This window comes from Adiantum capillus-veneris, chromosome 15, assembly GCF_014529385.1.
Source record: "Adiantum capillus-veneris isolate H3 chromosome 15, ASM1452938v2, whole genome shotgun sequence".
NCBI lineage: Eukaryota > Viridiplantae > Streptophyta > Polypodiopsida > Polypodiales > Pteridaceae > Adiantum > Adiantum capillus-veneris.
In genome coordinates this window covers 84,475,469-84,486,507 of record NC_140945.1, presented here as the reverse complement: position 1 = coordinate 84,486,507, position 11,039 = coordinate 84,475,469, and positions in this window count along the sequence as shown.

Sequence of the window (11,039 nt, the reverse complement as noted above, 5' to 3'; positions counted from 1 at the left end):
TTTCATTTTGTAGCTCCTCTGCATGCACCCCATATAGAGTAGTAGCATCTTGATGCTCGTCTGGAACCACCGCAGCGGCTTCTGATTGAGCATCTTCTCTGATCTCCTCCATTGATGCTGTTGTGATTGGCACATGGTAGCCTTTATACGTCCTTGCACTACGAGGGGCTACCTCTATGACGTACCACCAGTTTGATGTAGACTTTGTAGGATGAAATATTACCTGCCAGAGCCACATAACTTACATGAGAGCTTTCAAGCACATAACTTGTAAAAGGGGGATGTTAACTATTTACATACTTACTTGTTCACAATGCTCGGGTAGTACGAAAGTGTCTGTTAGGTCAGTCCATTTCTTAGTAGAATCCACCTCAAGAAAACCAGACTCTCCTCTACGCACAGTAGCGTTGCGACCCTCCATGATTATCTTGAACCATTGCACGTCGAACAAGTCGACAAAAAATCCTCTGTAATCGATCCTCAAAATCTCTTGCAGCGTGCCGAAGTAAGTGAGTTCCGCCACCACAGGATCTGCATCAGAGGAACGTCGTCGACTAGACTGTTCAAATTTTTCCATGATTCCACAATCTTGAGTAAAGCGCTTTTTGTCGATTCGTTCCACCCTAAAATGTCGACCTTTACACCATGCTGCTGTGTATGACTTATACTACAACGAACAAAGATTATGAGTGGCCATTCAAACGTTTATAAATAAAGTCACTTGCTAGTCGTACATTGCAAACTTACCTTGGTCGCGCAACCCCGAAAGTACTCCCACTCTTCCTCAGTCACTTCGTCACCGCATTGTTGTGCGCTTTTCAATTGGTTGTGCAACCATCTTAAGCTCATGAAGGTTGGTAGGCTCTCCAGAACCGATGGATAGTGCATCGGTGGTCGTCTTCCCCGTCTCCACTCGATTCGTGCCCTTTGTCGCTCTTGCTTTGCATCCTCATATTGTGAAATCCACTTTTGCATCACTGGATTGTGAAGCATGCAAAATCGGTTGATTTTAGCCTCTAGATCTTCCGTCATCTTCTTCTCAACACCGAGATTGCACATGACAATCCCAGATATGCGCTCATCATCTATGGTTCGCCATAGCGTGTCCCGGGCTTTATCAAATCCGTCTAGCCACTCTCCAATGTACACTAGGGACTCTGATACCAACCAACCTTCTGCCATGCTACCCTCCGGACGTGCCTTTTGACGCACATATCCCTTAAGCGTTTTCATGAAACGTTATAAGAAGAACATCCATCTGGAATGAACTGTGCCAGCTATTTCCACCTCATCAACTATGTGAACAAGAAGATGCACCTGAATGGTTAGCATTGTAGTAGGAAAATGTTTCTCAAACATGCACACAAGCTCCGCAGCATTTAGTTTGGCGAATGGTATGGAGTCTACGTTGATCTCCTTTTGTGAGATCCATTGCACCAGCTTTGCAAGTTTGTAGATTGTGTTACGGATGTTGAGAGACAAACATCCCTCAATGGCAACCGGTAAAATAAACTGTAAAGTATGTGCAGCAGTGATATTAAAGTCCACATTTTATGTAATGATATTAAAGTCCACTATGAACGTACCTGACACATTTTATGCCAATCATGTGACTTCAAACCGGTAAGCTTTCCTTCTTTAGTAAAACACGTTCGGAGCGAGTGCATTACGCCAGTGGGGATCCGCAAAGACCAAATGGTCTCTTTTACTTTGCGTTCTTGGGCTCCTGTGAAAATCCATGGTGCTTTAGGGAGTTTTATCGATCCATCAGACGCTGTTTGCGGCCAATATTGCTCCATACGATCCACATTTCTAAGGTCAACTCTGGCTCCCAAAGTATCTTTCTTGCCGGTCAGATGGTCCCATAGTAGATTACCCACATTCTTGAATATGTGCATTGGATCGAGCAAGTGATTGATCATGAGTCGGGGCCAGTATGGTAACTCGTACCATAGAGATAGTCTCTTCATCCCTGGAGGCAATCCGTCATCGCACATCTCCTTCTGCTCTAACCATGCTTGTGCAGACATCCTTGGTGGCTCTCTTCCCAAAAAGCCGTCGCGTAACACATGATTCTCTGGAAGATACGCTTGATGACCTTCGTAGATTTGCTTCTTCAATGAGGGTGCCCTACGTGCATTCAGTCTAGGTCCACATGTGACACATGCTCTGTATCCGCTTGTTTGAAGCCCTGCATGTATACACATGATAATAGATCAACTATGGGAAAAAACAAGATTTACAGTGTCTGAGTGAGGAGTGTCAATAGATCACCTGAGCATTCTGTTAGCCCGGGATAGTCATGCATGGTCCACATTAGAATGCCTCTGATCAAAGCATTCCGTCGTCCTGTGTGTCGGCTCATATCCACCACCTCTATGCCAATCCACAATTGTTGTAGCTCTTCCAATAGTGGACGAAGATACACATCCATATTCTCCACTTTATATCGCCCTGGCACAATCAAGCTTAGCCATAGGTTCCCCTTCTTCGTAGTCAACCACGGGGGAATGTTGTAGTTGACGATGACAACGGGCCATACACTGTAAGATGTTGATCTTTGACCAAATGGATTTACGCCATCCATAGCCAGGCCTAAGCGCAAATTTCGAGCTTCCCTGGCAAAATCCGACCATGTTCCATCTATATGTTTCCAGGCTACGCAATCTGCAGGAATTCGTAGCACACCATCCGAAGATTTATTCTCCTCATGCCATGATGCTAGGGCGGCCATGGACTTACATTCGAAGAAATGCTTGATGCGAGGAAGCAGAGGGAAATGTCACAAAACCTTTTGTGGAATTTTTGTCCCGTGGAGATCTACTCGATATCTTTCGGAATCACATTTCGGACACTTCTCCATGTCTACGTATTCCCCTCTGAAAAGAATACAGTCATTAGGACAAGCGTGGATAGAATTGTAATCCATCCCCAAGTTTCGCAAAATCTTTCTTGCTTCATCTCGGGAATCTGGCATCACATTGTCAGCTGGTAGTATGTGCTCTTTCAGCAATCTACACAACATAAAAATATGATACAGTCGTGTAAAAATCTATCAGATCATTATACATTTAGAGTTTTATTAAAGTAAACTAATTGTAATAGATCACCTGAAAAGCGTTGTGACGCTAGTGTCACTCCATCCAAACTTTGCCTGCATGTTGAGAAGAACCAGGAGTGCTTTCAATCTAGACATATGTGCTCCATTATACAATGGCGTATCAGCTTCACTTTTCATATCATCATAGATAAGCCTTTCTAAATCCATGATCGTCTCGATCATTTCATCAATCTCGGGCTCAAACATTGCCTCGTTGGGAATGTGCTCTGCATGATCATCCCCCGAGCTGTCAGAGGCTACATCTTGTGGCCTCACATATGCTGCTTGACCAAAGCGCCTGCGAACACGTCTATTGGGTTGCAAGATTGCTGCATGTTGGCCAGCGTCAGAGTCCGACGAGTTATAATTGGCAACAACTCGATCTATAATAGATGGATCGAACTCGCCAAATTCGCGAACGTGCTGCAAAGAAACACGTCTTGTCCGTCGCACAGCATGCTTGCATTGATTACAAGGACATAAGACCCTCGTTGAGAGATAGGTGTTTCGGTTGGACGGTCCCACATCCTCGTCACTACTCATAATGAGGATAAAAAACTTATAACCTGGACAACAAATTTAATATTCTATTGGTATTCTTCGTCTTATCTCTCTCTCTCTCTCTCTCTCTCTCTCTCTCTCTCTCTCTCTCTCTCTCTCTCTCTCTCTCTCTCTCTCTCTCTCTCTCACATTCTCTAGTCATGTCCAATCCCCGCACACCTCGGTCTAGAGGTGCACGGAGATCAGAACCACCGGATTATAATCTCGTCTTTATTGGTCAATACCTATATTTGTGGGTACAAGAAATCTACACACCCACGTCTACATGATACTGCATGTAGTGGACAAAACCCCTTTGCCTCTTCTCTAGCTGTAGCACTTCACAGCATCTTAACATCTTTTCACAGTAGATCTTTTCACTGTTCGTCTAACTCTAAACCCTAAACCGTAAGTAATTCTTGCGTGGACTCGATCTAACGTAAATAAGCGTAAATCTAAATAAACGTAAATCTAACTAAAAATAAACCTAAATCTAATTTAACGTAAGTCTACATCTAACCTAATCTTTAACGTCTTTTGGGATAGTTTCCTACGACGTTAAAACTCTGTTCTTCTTGTGTGTGTGTGTGTGTGTGTGTGGGTAAACCTAAATAAACCTAAGTCTAATCTAATATAACATAAATCTAAATTTAACGTAAATTATGTTATATTAAAAACAAAGAACTAAACTAACAGGGATTATAAGAACCTTAAAACTGATTTAACACATAATTTTTCACATAACTCGGCAAGAGTTGGCATTCTCATCACTAAAGATGTGAGAGTTAACTTCCGGCGGTGACCCTACCTCATCTCTATCCACATCTGACGACAGCAATTGGCCCTTTAGACCGTTCTTGCTCTTGTTACTAACTTTGAAGTTGCTGTTGAATGACTAGAGGTTGTCTAGATGGTCATTGTGTTGGGGATGTAGTGACTCTTGCCGCCCTGAAGATCCACCTTCTTCCCTATCTTTTGAAGACATTTCACCAGTACTTTTGGATCAACGGAGCCCACCATGAGTGAAGGCAGCAATACCCTATATTCCATTGAGGGCTTTCTTCACCCGCTTCATGCAGGCATCGCAGTCTATGGAGACCTAAATCTAATTTAATATAACGTAAATCTAAATCTAGCATAAATAAACGTAAATCTAGTTAAAAATAAACCTAAATCTAATTTAATGTAAGTCTACATATAACCTAATCTTTAACGTCTTTTAAGATAGTTTCCTACGTCGTTATAACTCTCTTCTTCTTGTGTGTGTGCGCGTGTGTGGATGTGTGTGCCAATAAAAAGAGATAAATGGTATAACCTTTCTATCACCCATGCCAAGTATGATAGATTGATTATGCCATTTCCCTAGGTCTTGAGTTCAACTCCTCGTCGGCTAGATCTTTAGGTCTTTTAATTTTAATTAGTTTCCTACGACGTTAAATTAGTTTCTCTCTCTTTCTGTCTCAATGTGTGTGCGTTTTTTTGGATCGCATGCATGTTTTCTCTCTCTTTTCCTCTCTCAATGTGTGCGTTTTTTGTTTATGCATGTTCTCTCTCTCTTTTCCTCTCTCAATGCGTGCGGTTTTTGTTTATGCATGCTCTCTCTCTCTTTTCCTCTCTCAATGTGTGTGTGCATTCTTTGTTTATGTATGTGTGTGTGCGTTTTTGTTTTTGTTTGTACTCTCTCTCTCTCTCTCTCTCTCTCTCTCTCTCTCTCTCTCTCTCTCTCTCTCTCTCTCTCTCTCTCTCAAAAACACTATGTGTGTGTGTGTATGTGTGTGTGTGAGAGAGAGAGAGAGGGAGAGAGAAAGAGGGGAAGGGAACATGAGAATGAGGAGAGGCAAGCAGCATACCTTGCTCTCCTTCCTCTCCTCGTGTGTGTGTGTGTGTGTGTGTGTGTGTGTGTGTGTGTGTGTGTGTGTGTGTGTGTGTGTGTGTGTGTGTGTGTGTGTGTGTGGAGAAGAAAAAGAGAGAGAGAGAGAGAGGGAGAGAGTTACCTGCTCCTTGCTTGAGGGCGCCGAAAAACTCAGATCTGAGATCTGAGTTTTTGGGCGCACTCGGTTATTTTTTTAGCCCAGCCGGCGTCACTATGAGCGTCGCAAATTTCTTTGTAAATTTGCGACGCTCATAGCGACGCCGGGATTTTTTTTTGTGTGAGCGTCGCTAATATGAATAGCCTCTTGTAGTGACCTAGACTCCCAATCTGCAAACAATCAATTTCCAAGCCCGGTCCTGACCAACCCTGATTGTATAGACCCGGTCGAAAAGCATGCAATCAATTATCTCGACCTCTGAACCTTGATAGCAGCATACACTCACATATAAGTAGTACCAACGACCCTCAGACACCCCAACATCATTGGCAGACTCAAGCTTGCCCTCAACTTTTATGCTCAAGATACCCACCACAATCATATAGGAAGCACTTGCTCACTTAGCATTGATTAAAAGCACACATGCACCATTGAACACAGAAGCAAGAGAGAAAGCTAACATTGGTTTGGCAAAAGAGGACATAGCCTATATCATGACAGAGTCCTCTAAAATCAAAGGCACAACGTTGAAATTTTATAAAAACACGCCCTTCTTTTGCTTCATGCTCAATCCAAATTCTCCTCCTGCTTGTAGCCCTGCACAAGCTTTCTCTCAAGCAACACCTTTCATTCACTAGTTTTGGCCCTCCATTTGTAGCTCATGACTTTGTTCTCTCCAAATGATGATCCCTCATCTCATCCATAGTCCTACAAAGTTCTCCCTCTCTAGAGCTGACAGCTCACTACCTTCTCCATATTGACCACCTCCTCCACTGCTTAATGACCCAGGGCTGCATGCAATAGCGGCCTGCCCACATGCTCTTTGGTGCTCTATTGATCACTGCTCAAGAGCTCCTAATTGCTAATGCAACCCCTCACGGTCCCATCACCCTTTGATTAGCCTCAGCTCATGGCCAAGCTCAACCTCCCATAATCAGTGCCCTTGTTTTTCTAATACGGCTCCCCCTCCTGTTGGCTAGCCTCGCCCTCTTTGGGTCCTGTCCTCTGTAGCCCCTCTAAGCTGCAGCCCTCGGCCCTCCTGTGATGCTCACAATAACAATCCCTAGGCCTGTGTGAGAACTTAGATTAACTTAAATGTGATTAATATCACTATTAATTAATATGCTAATGTCAAGACATAAGAGAGTGCAAGATAGAAATACAGCAATGACAATAGATTGCACTTGAATGGAGAGTGAAGACCTTGTTACAAATGAGGGCAGCTAATGGGATTTATATACAAGTTGAGGGAGTGAGGATTATCCATCACATGGGAATTATAGGTAGGTGGGAATAGGCACATGTTGAGACTTGCATAGGTGAAAAGGGGTCCATGTGGGAATTAGGGAATAGAGGTAGGTGGAAAGGAAGTCCACACTTATTATAATCATAAGTTACTTTTACATCCCCCCTTAAGGGTGGACTTCTCGTTGTAACATTGAGATTGATGAACAAAAGAGCTTTGTGAAGTAGCCATGTCGTAGATACATGCTATCCCCCCTCAATGAGAAGTTCATCCGGTAGGGATCAAACTCAAATTACGCGATGAAGCTGTTTGTTTAGTGGTGGGCACAGACTTGGTGAGAAAGTCTGCCCAATTTTCTACAGATGGAACATACACTAGCTTGATGAAGCCATGTGCGACTAATTCTTTCAAGAGATGGAAGCTTATCTTAATGTGTTTGAGCTTGGATGAGAAGGAAGGTGATTCTGTAAGTGCGATGGTAGACTGATTATCACAAAAAAGAGTGATTGGATCAGTCGAGATATTGAAGGGTAGCTTCAATTCATTGATCAATTCAGAGATCCAAAGAGCCTCACGGGAGGCAAGAGCAGCAGCAACGTATTCAGCTTCAGTAGAAGAACTTGCAATAGAACATTGTCGTTTGGTTTGCCAAGAGATAGGACCACCAGCCAAAGTGAATACATAGCCTCCTGTAGAAAAACATCGAGGGTCGTCGCCAGCCCAGTTGGCATCAACATATCCTGAAATAGAGATGGGGCTAGAGGGGTCGTAATAGTAAGTGAGGGCATAGTGTTGAGTGGTGCGTAAGTAGCAAAGGGTGCGCTTTGCAGCTTGCTTGTGCACTTTACAGGGATTTGACATAGAGCGAGAGAGGATATGGCTTGTGTAGCAGAGATCGAAACGGGTGCAAGAGATAAGATAACGTAATTGTCCGCAGAGTTTTGAGAAATGAAAGGATGGGCAGTATAGTGCATCAGTGTGAGTGTAATCATGAAATTCGGGAGCAAGCTTGTGCTTAACAGGCAAAGGGGTAAACTCACGGGTTGAAGAGGACATACCATAGAAGAGGAGGAGTTCTTCAATGTATTTGGATTGAGATAATTGGATAAATTTACCTACTGGATCTCTTATGACTTCAATGCCGAGAAAATAAGTCATAGGTCCTTTGTCAGTTACTGGGAATTCATGAGAGATGCAATCAATTGCTTGTAGCAACATGTACTCTGATGTGCCAAGAAGAGGAATGTCATCCACAAAGAGGCCTAAGATAGCCATGCCTTTAGAGGTCTGCCATATGTAGATATTGTAGTCTGCCATAAGACGTTCCCAGCCACATTTGAGCAAGTAGTGGTGCATGCGGATGTACCACTCTAGTGCAGATTGTTTTAAGCCATAAATGGGCTTATGCAATTTACATACATAATCAGGGTGGTGAGGGTCTTCAAAATGAGGAGGTTGTAGCATATAGATGAGCTCTTGGAGCAAGCCATGTAAGAAGGTAGTTTTTATATCAAGATGATGTAAAAGAAGATTAAACTTAGCAGCAAGTGCAATAAGAAGACGAAATGCAGTCATACCTAGTACTGGCGAATAGGTGTCGAAGTAATCCACACCTTGTTGTTGAGTGAAGCCGCGAGTGACAAGGCGTGCCTTGTAGCGATCAACTGAGCCGTTGGGGTGGTATTTCTTCTTTAATAGACATTTGCAAGAGACAATGTTATGATTCTTAGGAGGTGGCACAAGCTCCCAAGTGTTAGCTTCTTCGAGGGCTTAGAGTTCATCCAATATGGCGGCATGCCACTCCTTGCTCTCGCTAGAAGCGAGGGCATCGAGAACAGAGAGGGGTAGGGCATCTTCAAGAGGCTCTGGTGGATGTTCAAGAATCATTTCATCACTGAGGACAGCAGAGAAATTGGTGGCTTCATAGATCTCGCGAAGAGAGCGGGTGCGGCCATGTGAGCTAGAGGCAGCTTGGTCCAAGTGTATAGCCGAAGTGTGTTGCGATGGCAAGGTGGCAGAAGTAGAGCTATGAGGCTCGACTTTGTCGACATCTGCTGGGATGGGAGTAACTGGCAAGTTTTCGTGAGAGTTGCGGAAAAAAATGGCAATTGTGAAGGTGAGACCGGTAGTGAAGGTGATGGGAGCTCACGAGGTGGAGCACCGAGTGAGACCGGTAGTGAAGGTGATGGGAGCTCACGAGGTGGAGCACCGAGTGTCTGTAGTGTGATGGAAGTAGCGGCAGTCGGGATGGACGGTGTTGGTGATGGTGTCAACTGTGAGGAGATGCGTTAGGGGAATTTTGAGGTCATTTTTGTGCCTTTTAGCGTGTAGAGAGAGAGTGGTCTCAACCAATGGTTGAAGAGCTTCCATTACGGAACCTCTATTTTTGAAAACTCACAAAAAAATCAAATATTCTATCTTTACCGCAACTTTGAGCTGGTAAATAGCAATGTAAACAAGTAAAAGTGCAAAGGCATTTAATAGCTGTCGCTTTTAGAAAGACGTACTTCTCATATTATATTGTTTTCATTTTGCACGTCGTCATCATAAAACAACGTTTGGATTCTATCTCATGATCTTTTCCAGATTTGAACCGTTTTTTGCACATTCTGCTTATTCTTCTCTTGAACTCAGACTAGACTTCTCTGCTCATTTCTTTTTTCACCATGGAATCTTCATCACGATCAAAACGACCAAGAACTTCCATTGAAGCCATTGTCACTTACAACACGACTGATCAAAATGGACAATGGATTCCAATAACTATACACAAAGGAACGTGGATACTGATGCAACAGAACAAGAGAATAAAGTCTTCCACCAAAAACTCTTTCTTGGCAGGATGGAAGGGTAATGTTAAAGATTTGAGCTTTGGCGACAACAAAAAATCAATCAAAGAGGTGCTGGTGCAGCATGTGTACATGCATAAAGATCTGCATATTGACTCAGAGAGTTCTGCTTTGCCATTACATAGACCAAACTGTAAGTCTCTTAACTTAAATCCTTACTTGTAATGCATGTTGTATAAGGTTATTTGTTGTACAGATTTGTATCCCTCAAACATTATGGAATGGCAGCCAGTAGAATGTGTTATAAATATTCTGGATGTGTGTCATGGATCAATTGGTGAAGAAATATACAAGGGAAGGACTAAGGGTTCACTGGCAGAGAATGGAATATTCTTCTTTGACCATTATTATGTTCCACCTAGAATTACTGGAGAACTTGGAGCCACAACCAAGCTAAACTTTCCTGATTTCAAAAGTGGAGAATGGTCACTCCCTAGCTCAAATACAAGTGAGGGCTACAGGTGCAAACTGTTTTGTGAGATTCAAAAGTGTTTGAAAGCAAACATAGCAAGCAAACAGAGTAGAATTTCTATATTCATGTCCATTACAGTTTTTGTAGACTTCTTCTCTAATGCTGAAGTCAAAAAATCTAGAACAATGTTTTCAGTGAAGACTTTAGACTCAGCAAATGTACTTGAATTTGTGGATGAGGGTTGGAACACCAAAACAGTGAATGGAATCACTTGTAATGTGCAACCTGGCTCTTGCTTGCAAATACATGATAGGGACACAAAACTTCATTATGTCATTTTATTACAGAAGATGGCACTATGTTGGTGGTCAGCTAACTCCACTTGATCAAGACATGGAGGACTTCATTGACAACCCAATAGAAGACATTGATATATGGGTAAACAATGAGCATCTGTCAATTGTAAAGATAAGAGGCATATGTAGCTTACAGCAATTGAGATTGGACCTGCAAAATGATGAAATTGAATTGCCCACAACATTCTGCTTTCAAATAAATGGTGGAAAGGTAACTGTTATGCCTAAAAGTCTCTTGTTCTCTTATTGGTTCTTTATTTAACTTGGACTGTTTTTGTAGGTATCAAAAAGGAATGAAAAGAGGCTATAGTGCAAGGACATCTTGGATGGCATTGTACATTTGGTGCCTTAAACATCCTTCAAGGCAATTTTGTAACACATGCATGCCCTGCAAGGATCTTGTTTTGTATCACATGACCTGCAAGGATCTTATTTTGTATCACATGATCTAAAAGGATCTTTATTTTGTTATTGAAATGCAACTTTTCCAAACATCCAATGATTTG